This window comes from Microcebus murinus, chromosome 19 (assembly GCF_040939455.1).
Source record: "Microcebus murinus isolate Inina chromosome 19, M.murinus_Inina_mat1.0, whole genome shotgun sequence".
In the NCBI taxonomy this organism is placed as follows: domain Eukaryota; kingdom Metazoa; phylum Chordata; class Mammalia; order Primates; family Cheirogaleidae; genus Microcebus; species Microcebus murinus.
The window spans coordinates 33,478,400-33,491,476 of NC_134122.1; the positions used below are offsets into that span (position 1 = coordinate 33,478,400).

The 13,077-nt window shown below is 41.5% G+C and overlaps 1 pseudogene; it reads right to left on the reverse strand.

The window, feature by feature from the left end:
* Positions 1-833: 833 nt before the first annotated feature.
* LOC142862528 (uncharacterized) lies at positions 834-936 on the reverse strand (annotated as a pseudogene).
* Positions 937-13,077: the final 12,141 nt, after the last annotated feature.

Genomic DNA, 13,077 nt, shown 5'->3' on the forward strand with positions numbered 1-13,077 from the left:
ATTAATGTATTGGGGCTGTCAAAATAGTAATCTTCCAACTCTAGAAGTTGATCCCTTCTTGTGTTAGCTGCTTCTATAAAGAGAAACTTCCTTTTATCAACTCTGTGGTTACCAAAGGTACAGTCCAAACAGGAAAGACAGAAGAGATGCTTGACACCTTCACTTTATTTCCTAGTTTTCAAAGTAAGGAGCTGGTTCTCTAGCAGCCTCCTGAAGTTTTGTAGTTGTTTTTAGAGTAAGAACTCATAAGTATAAACAGATTTGATTTGTTTCTATTTGCTGCTATTATTACTCTGATTTAGGCCAAATCGTCCTACCTTTGGCAGTGACGCCTGCTCAGTCTGGCTCCTGAGTTCCTCTGTTGTCACCGTTAACAGCTTCCTTACCTTTCAGTACTACAAGATATTCCAGGCTTGTGTGTACATTCCTGCCCCAAACCTAGAATCACCTGTTTCTCTAAGAGGCTCTGGTTTGGTTTTGTGCAGAATAGTATTGAGAGGCCACAGTCTGGGTGCTAAGAGTGCTCATTGCTACTGAGTTAGTGACCATTCCAGGACTTTTCAGTGGACAGAGGTGGAAAGTGTTTTCTCTTTTTGAGAAGAAAATATGAGTTTATATCATACTTCCAATTCAAATTCTGTACTACAGAGCACTTATTACTTCATTGGTCTTACACATATAGCCTCTTCCATTAAAAAAAAAAGAAATCTCCATTTATAATTATTAATTTGTTTTATTCCATGCTACACACAACAGTCTCCAAATGCCAATATCAACTACTATCAACAATATAATTACTGAAAACAGTTTAAATTTCTCCCAGTTTTTTGTCCTTGGGGTAGATCCTACTAAAGACATATATAGTCAAATTACTATGTTTTAAACTGATAAGAACAGATACTACACTTGATCTTAGCCCAAAGGCCTAGAAGTGACAAACTACAGTTTTAAAGTACTCTTGGAAAAGTTACTCTTTGTGTTGTTGTTATGCCAACTAGATACATACTTAACATTCTTTGACTTCGTTTTAATTTGATACTTTGGAATTGCTTTGTTATTCAGTCTGGTTTTACAATTATGTAAAATATTTATATGGTTCAAAAGTCAAGTCTAAAAATGGCATAGTCAAAGAAGTTTAGCTGCATATTCCTGTTCCCTCCATTCTTTTATCTCTCTCTTCCTACAAAGATGTTCCTTCTCCTCCTCCCCCTCCTCCTCCTTCTTCTTCTTCTCCTTTTTAATTTTATAGTGTATCCTTAAATACAAGGAAATTTGCAAGTATATGCATATATACACACAAACATATATATGTATATTACATGTATGTGACACACATAATATATAAAAGCATTATCTCCTCCTTTCTTAAATAAAAGCAGCATACCACACACTTCACTTTTTTTACTCGTTGCTGGAAATTCTTCCCTAGTGTCGTGTAGAGACCCTCATCCCTCCTTTGGATGGCTACACACTAATCTATCACGGGGATGGGCCATAGCGCTTTCTGGATTATTTCCAGGTTTTTGCTATTACAAATAGAGCTTCAATGAATGACGTTTATGTGTATGACTTTTCATATTTCAGGCTGTCTAGTGAATCCAGTGGGCAACCAGGCTTGAGAACTTCTGATCTAGAGGGAGAGCAGGTTGTTAAGAGGCCTAAATTCAAATCCCAGCCTTGCCATTAACTCACTTTTCATGAAATCTAAGTAATGATAGTTTGTACCTTGTAGATTTGTTGAAAGGATTAAATTAGCTAATACATGTAAGTGCTTAAGTCCGTTCTTAGCACATTTCAGGAGAAATGCATTGCTGTTGCTATGGCTATTGTTGTGAACCTTCAGATTTGTTATCGAGTTTCCCTGTCTCCTGTTTCCTCAGTTGTCCCGACTATCTCGGGATATTGGTACAATAAAATTAGATCATCATTCTGAAATGGCTTGAAATAGTGATAATCCCTGAAAATTCAGAGGAAACCATTTTGTTTGTATCCCCATGGTTACAGAGTGGCCCTTTAGGGAAACTGACTATATTAGGATAGCAGACGCTCATCTCTGGAGCTGTCTGTACAAGGTTTTCAGACTCAGCTGAATCTGCTACAACCTGTCAATTCACTCAAACCACTAATTTAATTGATTTTTTATTTTCTCCTAAATTGACAGACTGAGTAAATCGACTAAATTGACTGGCTGTTTTGATATCATTTAGACCCAGCTCGAGTGGAGCTAATCATGAAAGGGGAAATCATTGCTATTGACATCGCAGCAGTGATCAAAGACACCCTTAGCGTGGGCTGACGGAGGAGCGCTGGGGTCCTTCCCGTGGAAGCAGCTTCACGCTTCACCAAGCTAAGGTTCAGAGAACAAACTCTGCCTGATCCACTCCACTGCCGGGGACAGGTGATCAAAATAGAGGGCAGATCGGGAAAATAAACTTTAAAAAGAAGCAATCCATACATAAGCGTGCATTACCGATGTGACCCAGTGCCCAATTCTGGGTGTGTGGAAGAGCTGGGGGGCTCTACATACTCCCCATGGTAGGTTGAATGACAGTCCCCAAGTATCTCCCCATCCTAATCCCCGGAACCTGCGGATGTTACTTGACCTGGCAAAAGGGGCTTTCAAGAGGGGATTAAGTTAAGGATCCTGAGATGGGGTTTATACTGGATATCCAGGCGGGTCCAATGTAACCACAAGTGTCCTGATTAGAGGGGGTCGGGGGAAATTTGGCTACAGAAGAGGAATAGGAGGTGTGAGGACGGAATCAAGACGCTGGAGTGATGTGAGGAAGGGGTCACGAGCCAGGCAATGCTGGCAGACTCCAGAGGCTAAAAAAAATGCAAGAAAATAGATTCTCTCCTAGAGCCTTCAGAAGGAACCAGACCTGCCAACGCCTTGAATTTATAGCCCAGTAAAACCTATTTCATACTCCTGGCTTCCAGAACTGTAAGAGAATAAATTTGTATTGTTTTAAGCCACTAAGTTTGTGGCACTATTTTACAGCTGCAGTAGGAAATAAATACACTCCCTACCAGTGATCTTCTGGTTGCAATCCACGGGGCAGACACTTCAAGGCAGGAGGGGAGGCTGAATGGCTGGAATGGGTAGAGGTCTCGCCCCTGTTTCTGCTTCAAACAAGGCAGCTCTGTTTTAAATTTGGGTTCCATGAAAGATTTCACTGGGGAAAAAAGGATTCTTCTAAAATTTGGGGTGGGGGAACGGAGGGAGCAACCTGAAACAGAGATAGTTGATATTCCTATATCTAATACACGGGAAACTCTTTACACACAGTCCCTGGCAGCACCTGGCACCTAGTGACCGTGATGGTGGTAGTGGTGGTGGTGCTCGTTACCATCTGCTCTTATTCCTTCGTTTTACTGATGACAAACCGTGGCTCAGCACAGTCAGGTGACTTCCCCAGTGTCCTCCAGCTCCTGGCAGACCCAATGCTAGAACCCACGTTTTTATAATCCTGGCATTCACTGTAATTCACACCTTGGATCTTCCTCCAAATAGTAAATATCACCAGCCAATTGTGCCTTGCTTTAAAATTAAATTTGCTGCATAAAAAAAGTGTTTTCATTCCACATCTTTTATCACAGAGCCATCACCATGTTCCAAGGAAAGCTGACCACTTGGGGACCTCCCTGTGTTGTCCATCACCTTGCTGAGCCACTGTGCCAATAGGTGACCCTATATGAGAAGGGATAGCTGCTTCTGGCCCCTTCTGCACCCCACAGCTGGAGAGATGGACGCTGCTCTGTCTGCAGAGCAGATTGTCATGGAGATGGCAGAGCGGGCTGGGGGCATGAGGCAGGGACAGTGAGGCAGCGGTGGCAGCAGCTGCTGGCTTATCAAGGGCACTAGGGTAAATCTGGGCCGTGCTAGGCCTGGCCATATGCTCGCCCACAAAGCACAGCTGCTTGCTGACGAATCCCTCCTCTGAACAGCAGCGGCGGAGTCAACAGCTCTGGGAGCGACGTCTCTTGACACTCAGCCACTTGCTCCGATGTTCCACTGGGGCGGTATCCTGTTGGCCAAGCATCAAGCGGAAGGAGCAGGGTTTCCAATATGACTAGAACTTTTCTGTGATTGCACTGCGGGGGAATGAGGGTAAGAAAGAACAGACGAGCTGGGAAGGTACTGCCCTGTGTCATTCCGCTTCCCAGAGCTCTCCTGGCCTTTGCCTAACTTTGCCTCTAAACAAAGCTCCTCACCTGGACGTTCAAGATTCTCAACTACCCTATCCCCAATAACTGCTCCAAGACTTTTCTATTCTTCCATTCAAGCCAAATGGACTACTTGGTGCCCCCAAGTGTGCCATTCCGTGGGAATATGAGCTTTATTCAGGAAGCAACTTTGTCTGTCTCCTCAATGCTGTCCCCCCATCCCCATATGTCTGGCACAGGGTAGGCACCATACATACCTATGAAGAAATGAATGCCACTCACTCAATACCTGCTAGGCACTAAATATAGCAGTAGGCATTGAGTGGCATGAGACCCTAGCCAAGTTTCTAAATCTCCTTGTGTCTAACCCTCATCTCCAGGGTGTCCATAAGTCTGAAAACCAAAGCAAATGCACAATATGTTACCGAGGACATCTTCAATCTGTAAAAGATAAAATAAAATAACAGTATCCATATTTTCAGACTTTATGAACACTGCACATAAAATTTGATTAACAATATGTTTATACCGTTGATGTGAGAATCAAATGAAATAATACATGTGAAGCACATAGCTCAGTCCCTGAAAAAGAGTATAGCCCAATAGAAGTTAGCCATTATTACTATGTGGCTATTATTAAAAAGACTAATAAAACAACAGTCAATGCAGGAGACAAACAAGTAAACAAATTGCAGTCTGAACTGAGAGGTATCATCACAAAATTATGGACAAAGTCCATAGTCCAAAGTGATCCCAGAGGTTCTGTCTTAAAGATGCATCTAGAATCAGGACCTTTTCATTCTATCTATACCAGTATTGTTCTAGTCCAAGCCACTCATATTTCTCACTTAGATTATTTCAGTTGCCTCCTAACTTGTCTCTGTGCCCCTACTTCTGCCCTCCCCTCATCCCACTACCTGCAGTCTATTCTCAACATAGCAGCCAGAGATCCTGCTAGAACCTAGGTCAGCTCATGTCTCCCCTCTTCACACCTCTCCATTATCTCCCCATCTCTCTCCAAGTGAAAGCCAGGATTACTTACCATTGCCTGCTGTGATGGTTAATTACACGTGTGGATTGATTAGACTGGCCCACGGACCGCCCAGACATTTAGTCAAATATGACCCTTGATGTGTCTGTGAGGGTGTTTCTGAATGAGACTGACGTTGGAATTGTGGACTGAGTGAAGCAGATGGGCCTCCATCATGGGGGTAGGCCTCATCCAATCCACCATGGACCTAAATAGAACAGAAAGGCTGAGGAAGAGGGAACTCTTCCTGCCTAACTGCATGAGCTGGGACATCATTCTTTTCCTTCATTGACACTCAAACTCAAATGTTGGCTCTTTGGGAGTCTCCAGCCTGTTACTTTCAGAATGGAACTTATACCATCAGCTCTCCTGGGTCTCAGGCTGTCAGACTCCCACTGGGACTGACCAGTCAGTTGTCTTCAGTCTCTCACTTGGTGATTGCAGATGTTGGGACTCCTCAGACTTCATAATCACATGACCCAATTCCATATAATAAATCTCTTTCTCTATGTATCTACATACATACACATACAGAGTTGACTCTTGAGCAACATGAAGTTTAGGGGCACCAACCCCTTGTTCAGTGAAAAATCTACATGTGACTTTTGACTCCCCCAAAACTTAAATACTAATAGCCTACTGTTGACTGGAAGCCTTACTGATAATGTGAACAGTTGATATCACATATTTTTCATGTTATATGTATTATACACTGCATTCTTACAATTAAGTTAGCTAGAGAAAAAATGTTATAAGGAAGAGAAAATATATTTACTACTCACTAAGTGGAAGTGGATCATCATCATAAAGGTCTTCATCCTTACTGTCTTCATGTTGAGTAGGCTGAGGAGGAGGAGGAGTAAAAGGAAGGGTTGGTCTTGCTGTCTTGGGGGTGACAGAGGCAGAAGAAAATCTACATATAAGTAGACCTGTGAAGTTCAAACCCGCGCTGTTCAAGGGGTCAACTGTATGTGTGTGTGTGTGTGTGTGTGTGTGTGTGTGTGTGTGTGTGTGTATTCTGTTTCTCTGGAGAACCCTAATACACCTACAGACCACAGGTGATCTGCCACCAGCTCCCAATCCTGTTGCTTGTACCACTATTTTCTCTTTGATTTCAACTCTTTCCAGTCTTCCTTGCTTGCCCTATCCCAACCATGTTAGTCAACTTATGATTCCTCAAAATGAAAAGTCCAGTTAACCCTCAAGACCTCAGTTCCTCCCGTACAAGAGGAGCCAATGTCATGGCAGAGGCCCAGTAAGAACTTCCTTCCAGTACCTAAGTGGCTCACACCCTCACCTCCCTCGGGTCTCTGGCCAATGTCCTACGAGTATGAGACTCCCAGGACCCACCTGTAAGAAACAATGTACACACAAACACATGCACATACACACATATCTTGTATTCTCTTTCCTTTAAATTTCTTTCATTTTCTCTTTGGCATTTATCATTATCCGACATATTATATGTTTTCTTGTTTATTTGTTTAATGTCTGTCTCCTCTAACTAGAATTTAAACTCCTTGAGAGCAGGAGCCATGGTCGCTGCTGTATTCCCAACACCTAAACTGGTACCTGGCACATAGCAAGTGCTCTGTACCTATTTGTTGGTTGAATTAATGAAGACATTAAAAATTTAAGCTTAATTTTTAAAGGGGGGGAAAGGTGTTATAGATGGGTAGCAATAAGGGATATATAGGCAATCACAATAGAAAACTGAGGTTTTTCTTAGTGTTGGTTAAGAGTTAGGCAGCAAAGAATTCAGGGTTTTGCCCTCCAACAGGGACCTGGATTACAGACACTCCATACTGCTGATTAAGGGCTGATCTTTATGCTTTAACAGCCAGCAGAGCACAGAGTATGTTTGACCTCTCTTCTATAAATTAAGGAGCCCAAGCAGGATATAAGCTTGAAGAGAGTTGAGTGAGTAGCCCCATGTAACACCAAGATTTTCCTCAGAAAACAGCCCTGGGTCTGCTCCAACTCTGAGATGAATTGGAGACAGAGGCCCTAGAGTTCAATGCCAATGAGAAGAGCTGCAATATTTTTAGTTGGAAATAGCCCACCAGAGCCATAACATCTCAATAAAGCAATCAAACATAGAAGGTCTAGTTTTAAGCAATGTGACATCCTGGTAAAATCTCCTAAAGAAGCTGGTGGTGAAATATTGCCCCTAGTAAGTAAATGAGTTGTCTTGCTATAAATGGTTGTCAGAAGAAAGAAGCTGAGAAGGCTAAAGTTGTAATGTACGTCATGGTCAGAAGAAAAAGACCTGCCGGGGGAACTGGAGAGCTGGCTGTGGTCTGCAGTGGGATGGTAGCCAAGTGGGAACTGAGGACTTGCTAATTACCCTCACTCATGAAATGGGGCTATCAAATGCCCTATGCTATTCTATGGGGTAAGAGTCAAAGAGTCAAACAAGGTTAGAGTTTGCATAAGTGTCTTAAAGAATTGTAAGCCCCATCTAAGTGAGAAATGTTAATAATAGCAGGAGGACTAACAACAACAAGGAGTGTTAAATGAGATGTTCCATGGATGTAGGTTAGGTGGACAAGGCTTCCTGAAATGGATTAACTGCTACTTTGGCAATAAGCCTAGCTAATGCTGTTTTTAGGACACATCTTGCATACCTCAGCCATGAAGAAATGTCTTTCCTTCCTGTCTCTCCTGCCCATCCCAGCTATGTTATACCCAACAACGTATCCGTCAGGCTGGACACAAACACCAGGAACTTGCCTCTTTGGCAAGCCACCTCTTAAAGCCCTGTTGACAGTTGTAATCATCTGTTACTGATTATAAAGGTCATATGTATTTGAAATGACCTATGTCCAAGGTTATTCATGACAACACTGTTTATAACAACAACAAAAGAAGATTGAAAACAGCTTAAGTGTTAATTTAAGTAAATTAAGATACCTCCAAAGAATGGAACAATTACTAAACTCTAGGAAGATCTTTGTGTATTGATATGACATTACTACCAAAATATATTGTTTTTTAAAAAAGGAACAAAATGATCTGCACATAGGTATGCTGCTATCTGTATAAGTAAGGAAGAAAAAATATATGTATGTCTAGAGTTTTTTCCTTGGATATGCATAGACTACCCCTGAAAGTACACCCATGAAGCTAGTAAGATAGGTTGCTTCCAAGGAGAAGAAATAGGCAATTCATAAATGAATGGATGAATGAATGAATGAATGAATGGGACATAGAGGTAGACAATAGACTTTTCACTATATATCTTTATACCTTTTGAGTTTTGTCTCATAGGAATGTATCACCTAAAAACCTAAATTAGAAATAAAAGGACAATATAAAATACATTAGACATGCTCATTATAGATAACTTCCAAATACAGTAAAGTTTAGAGAGAAAATGAGTATAATTCCATAGTCTCATAACAAATTAATTATTATTAATGCTTGATATATTTTTTCCAGTTGGCTTTAATTTTCATCTTTACATAACTAAGATAAAATGGTTTAGAGGTATGTATACCCTAACATAATATTGTAAGCATTTTCTCACCTTCTCACATCACTAAAATGTAAACAGAATGATTATTTTAATGAATGACTTTGAGTCTATCATATGAATGCCACCGTTTAACTAATATCTTGAACATCTAAACAGTTTTCAATTTTATGTAATAATTTTTAGGCATTGATCATTGTCTAAGTCTCTGATTATATCCTTAAGCTAAATTCTTAGAAATAGACCTGGGTCAAAGAGAAGGATTTTTTTTTTTTTCAGTTTCTTGATACAGATTGCCAGATTCCCTCCAGAAATCTTGTACTAATTTATGCTCCTACTAAGCAGCATACGAAAGCACCCTTTGCAATAAGCCAGGGCTGTTTTGACATCCAGCTTTGGACCAGAAACCAGTCACCAGGACAGCCACTCTGAGGCCTGCAGGTGTGAATTACACAGATTTGCTAATTGCTTTGTAAAAGCACCTTTTCCAGATTCTTGAGAAAGGTAAATAGAATCTGTAGATGCGGAAAGCACCATTATCAAAGAATAACACCATCCCAAGTATTCTTCATTCCTGGCCTGAGAGAAAACTATTTCTTCAAGCAATTTTCTTCAGTTACAATCAAGCACACCAGGCTTTAAATTACACCACACAATTGCGCTCCAAGAATATATCAACAGTACATTGATTTCAAGTTGATTTAAGAAGCAAGGCGTCTGGTATGAACATAGCTACATAAATAAGTAGACTTTTCCCCTTTTCCTCATTTTACCTTTTCTCCCCCTAGAAATCATGCAAAAGTGAAAGGAGAATTATAAACCACACAAATGGTAGTTTCCACAGAACGTGCAGACAAACCTAGTCCAGATTTCAAAGTACACATAAGGGGCCTGCCATGGATTGGATGTGGTTTCTCAGCCCCACCAAGTCTCAGGTTGAAATTTGGTCCCCAGTGTTGGAGATGGGGCCTGATGGGGGGCATCTGAGTCAGGGGGGCAGATCCCTCATGAACAACTTGGTGCCATTCTCTCAGGAGCGAGTGAGTGCCTAGGAGAACTGATGGTTGAAATGATCCTGGCACGTCCCTCCTCTCTCTCTCTCTCTGTTTCCCTCTCTCCCACTGTTATCTCTGCACATGCTGGCTCCCCTTCTCCTTCCACCGTGAGTGGAAGCAGCCTGAGGCCCTCATCAGAAGCAGATGTTGGCACCAGCCTTCTTGTACAGCCTGCAGACCATGAGCCAAATAAACCTCTTTTCCTTAGAAATGACCCAGCCTCCAATACTCGATCATAGCAACACAAAGGTACAAGACGGGGCCCCTAAGAAATGACCCAGCCTCCAATACTCGATCATAGCAACACAAAGGTACAAGACGGGGCCCCTAAATTGGCTGAGATTGAGCTCCAGTTCAATAGGGTGGGAGGAGGGAAGAGTGGAAGAGCTAAGGGGGAAGGAAAGCCCAGTGGGGGCAAATCTCAGAAAGTCCCAGAAATGGCATAGACTCATGGTGAGGGTTCATCCTAAAGAACAAATAGTCATGTTCACATGAACTAGGTGAACAGAGCCAGTGGCTTATGCCCTGCAGGTTCACAGTAGCAGAGGAGGAGGCAGGGCACACAGAGCATCAAGGGATGAGCCAGGCGTGCAGCAGCTGTCTGTCTCTACAGAGCAGAGGTGGAAGCACAGGGGGCTGCTGGGGCCCCTCCTTGCACAGGACCTTCCAGCAAGGAGCTGGCCCAGAAAATCCAACCCATCCCATGGCAAATAATAATAACAACAACAGTATCATTATTCATTGCTGGAGTAAGTGTAATAATGGTAGTAGTAATATATATATATAATGTTACATGGACATAGGTAAATAACTATACAGGAATCATAATACAGATAATTGGTCCAGCACCAATGCAGAGACTCTATAAGGAAAAAAAAAAACAAACATGGAATAAAAGGTAGCAAAATTATCAATTCCCAAAATTGCTCAATCAAATGTGGCTGGTGAAACTCAGGAAAGAAGTAGAAGAAAATAGAATGAACATCACAGAAATGAAAAAAAAATAGGAAGATGCAAAATGGAGAAGCAATACTGCAGGAAACAGAGACAGGGATGTTAGCGACATATACACAAAACCTCAATAAAAGATCATAAAATGTCACAGAGTCATAGGAGCTGAGAGATAAAATTACAGATGTAAAAGACAGGCAAAGGAGATCCAATATTAAACTCTCTAAAAAATAAAATAAAATGAAGCAAAACACTGAAGGAGAACAAACGGTTAGCAAACGCAATGCCAGAGAACTTTCCTGAAATAAAAGGCTTGACTCTCCAAGTTGAAAGGAAATACCACAGTGAGGGAAAGTGACCCAGAATAGTCAACACTGAGACATCTTCTCGTGAAGTTTCTGGACTTTAGAGATAAAGAACCCTTTGAGCGGCATTTAAAAGTTCACTTACAAGAGAAAAAGATCTGGCTGGCTTCAGCTTTCTCCACGGCAACATTCAACACTTGAAGACACTGGAGAAATGCCTAAAAATCTCCAAGGATTTGAAGTTGGAGCCAAGAATTTTCTACTTAGCCAAATTATTCTTCAAGTACAATGACTATGGATGAACAGTTTTAAGCCCGCAAAAACTCAAGGAGAACTGTCCCACCGACCTTCCCAAGGAAACCCATAGATGCAGAGGTCCCCAACCTTCTTGGCACCAAGGAACGGTTTCACAGAAGAGAATTTTTCCACGGACGGGTAGGGGGTGAGGGAGGCGGAGCTCAAGCGGTGATGCGAGCGATGGGGTAAATACAGATGAAGCTGCACTCACTTCCCCATCACTCACCTCCTGCTGTGCAGCCCAGTTCCTAACAGGCCACAGACCGGTAGTGGTCCATGGCCCAGGGGTTGGGAACTGCATTCCTAAAGGACAAACTGAAGCCGTGAGAGAAAGGCCTGGGGCTTGGCAGCCGAAGAACTGGCTGTGAGTCTTACATACAGACACCTGTACAGCCAAGAGGGCAATGCACACACGGATTTGGGTGACAGAAGAGAATGTGAAGGTTATAAGCCCTGCCAACCTAAAAATGATACAGCCAACAACAACAACAACAAAATGCACACGAGAAGGCAAGGAAGGAGATACAGTGTAGTAATTTTGCTGTTTGCTTCATCTTTGATAGGTGAGCGTCAGAGAACATTATTTCAAGCTGACAAATCATGCAATCAAGGTGGACTAGAAATGACAAAAGCCTATTGACATTCAAATGTAAACTGCAAGCAAGATAATGCTATTGACTACATTTGGAAAACGCTAAGGAGAGGGAAGGGAGAAAGGAAAGAAGGAAGAACAAGGAAACACATTAAGTTCGTAACAGCTTATACTAGAAAACCATTAGATACTGTGTAAGGAAATAGGGACTAAGATTATATAAAGCTATAATTAATTTTATGAAGGTAAAGACTAGAACAAAAATACCAACCCTCCTAAATATCAGAAGAATTACTCACTCGTACACACACACACACACACACACACACACCCTGAAGATCAGAGTGAAATACTTAAAAAGAAGCAACCATAAAAAGATTACACATAAAACAATATGAAAAACTAAACCCAAGCACATATATCAGTATGTAAATGAGCCTCAGTCATTATTAAAAGTGAAAGCATTTCAGATCATATCACAAAGAAAATACAAACACTATGCTGTGCAAAAAAGACATATGTAAAATAAAGCAATCAAAAAATAAAATAGGCTAGGCATAGTGGCTCATGCCTGTAATCTTAGCAGTCTAGGAGGCCAAGGCAGGAGGATCACTTGAGCTCAGGAGTTCAAGACCAGCCTGGGCAACATAGCAAGACCTCGTCTCTAAAAAAATAGAAAAAAATTAGCCAGGTATGGTGGCATGTGCCTGTAGTCCCAGCTACTCAGGAGGCTGAGGCAGGAGGATCACTTGAGCCCACAAGTTTGAGGTCGCAGTGAGCTATGATGACTCCACTGCACTCTACCCAGGCCAATAGAGTGAGACTCTGTCTCAAAAATAAAATAAAATAAAATAAAAGCCTGGGAAAAGGTATACCAGGCAAATTCAAGCAAAATGAAAGCAAGGTTTATGATATTAAGATTAGATGAGGTTCAACTGAAGCCTAAAAACATTAAATGTTACAAAGAAAAGCACTTTATAATGCTAAAGGGCATAATTCACAATTAAGATAACAGTTATGAATATTTATATACCCGGTTACATAGCAGCAATATTCCTAAAACAGAAATTATCTAGACATATAGAAAAATAAACACATGCCAGCTGCAGAAGACTTTAATTCAATTCTCTCCGTCCATGGTAGAGCAAGTTGGCAAAATATAATATACATCCTTGGTCCTTCTCACCCAGCCATGCTACCTCTGG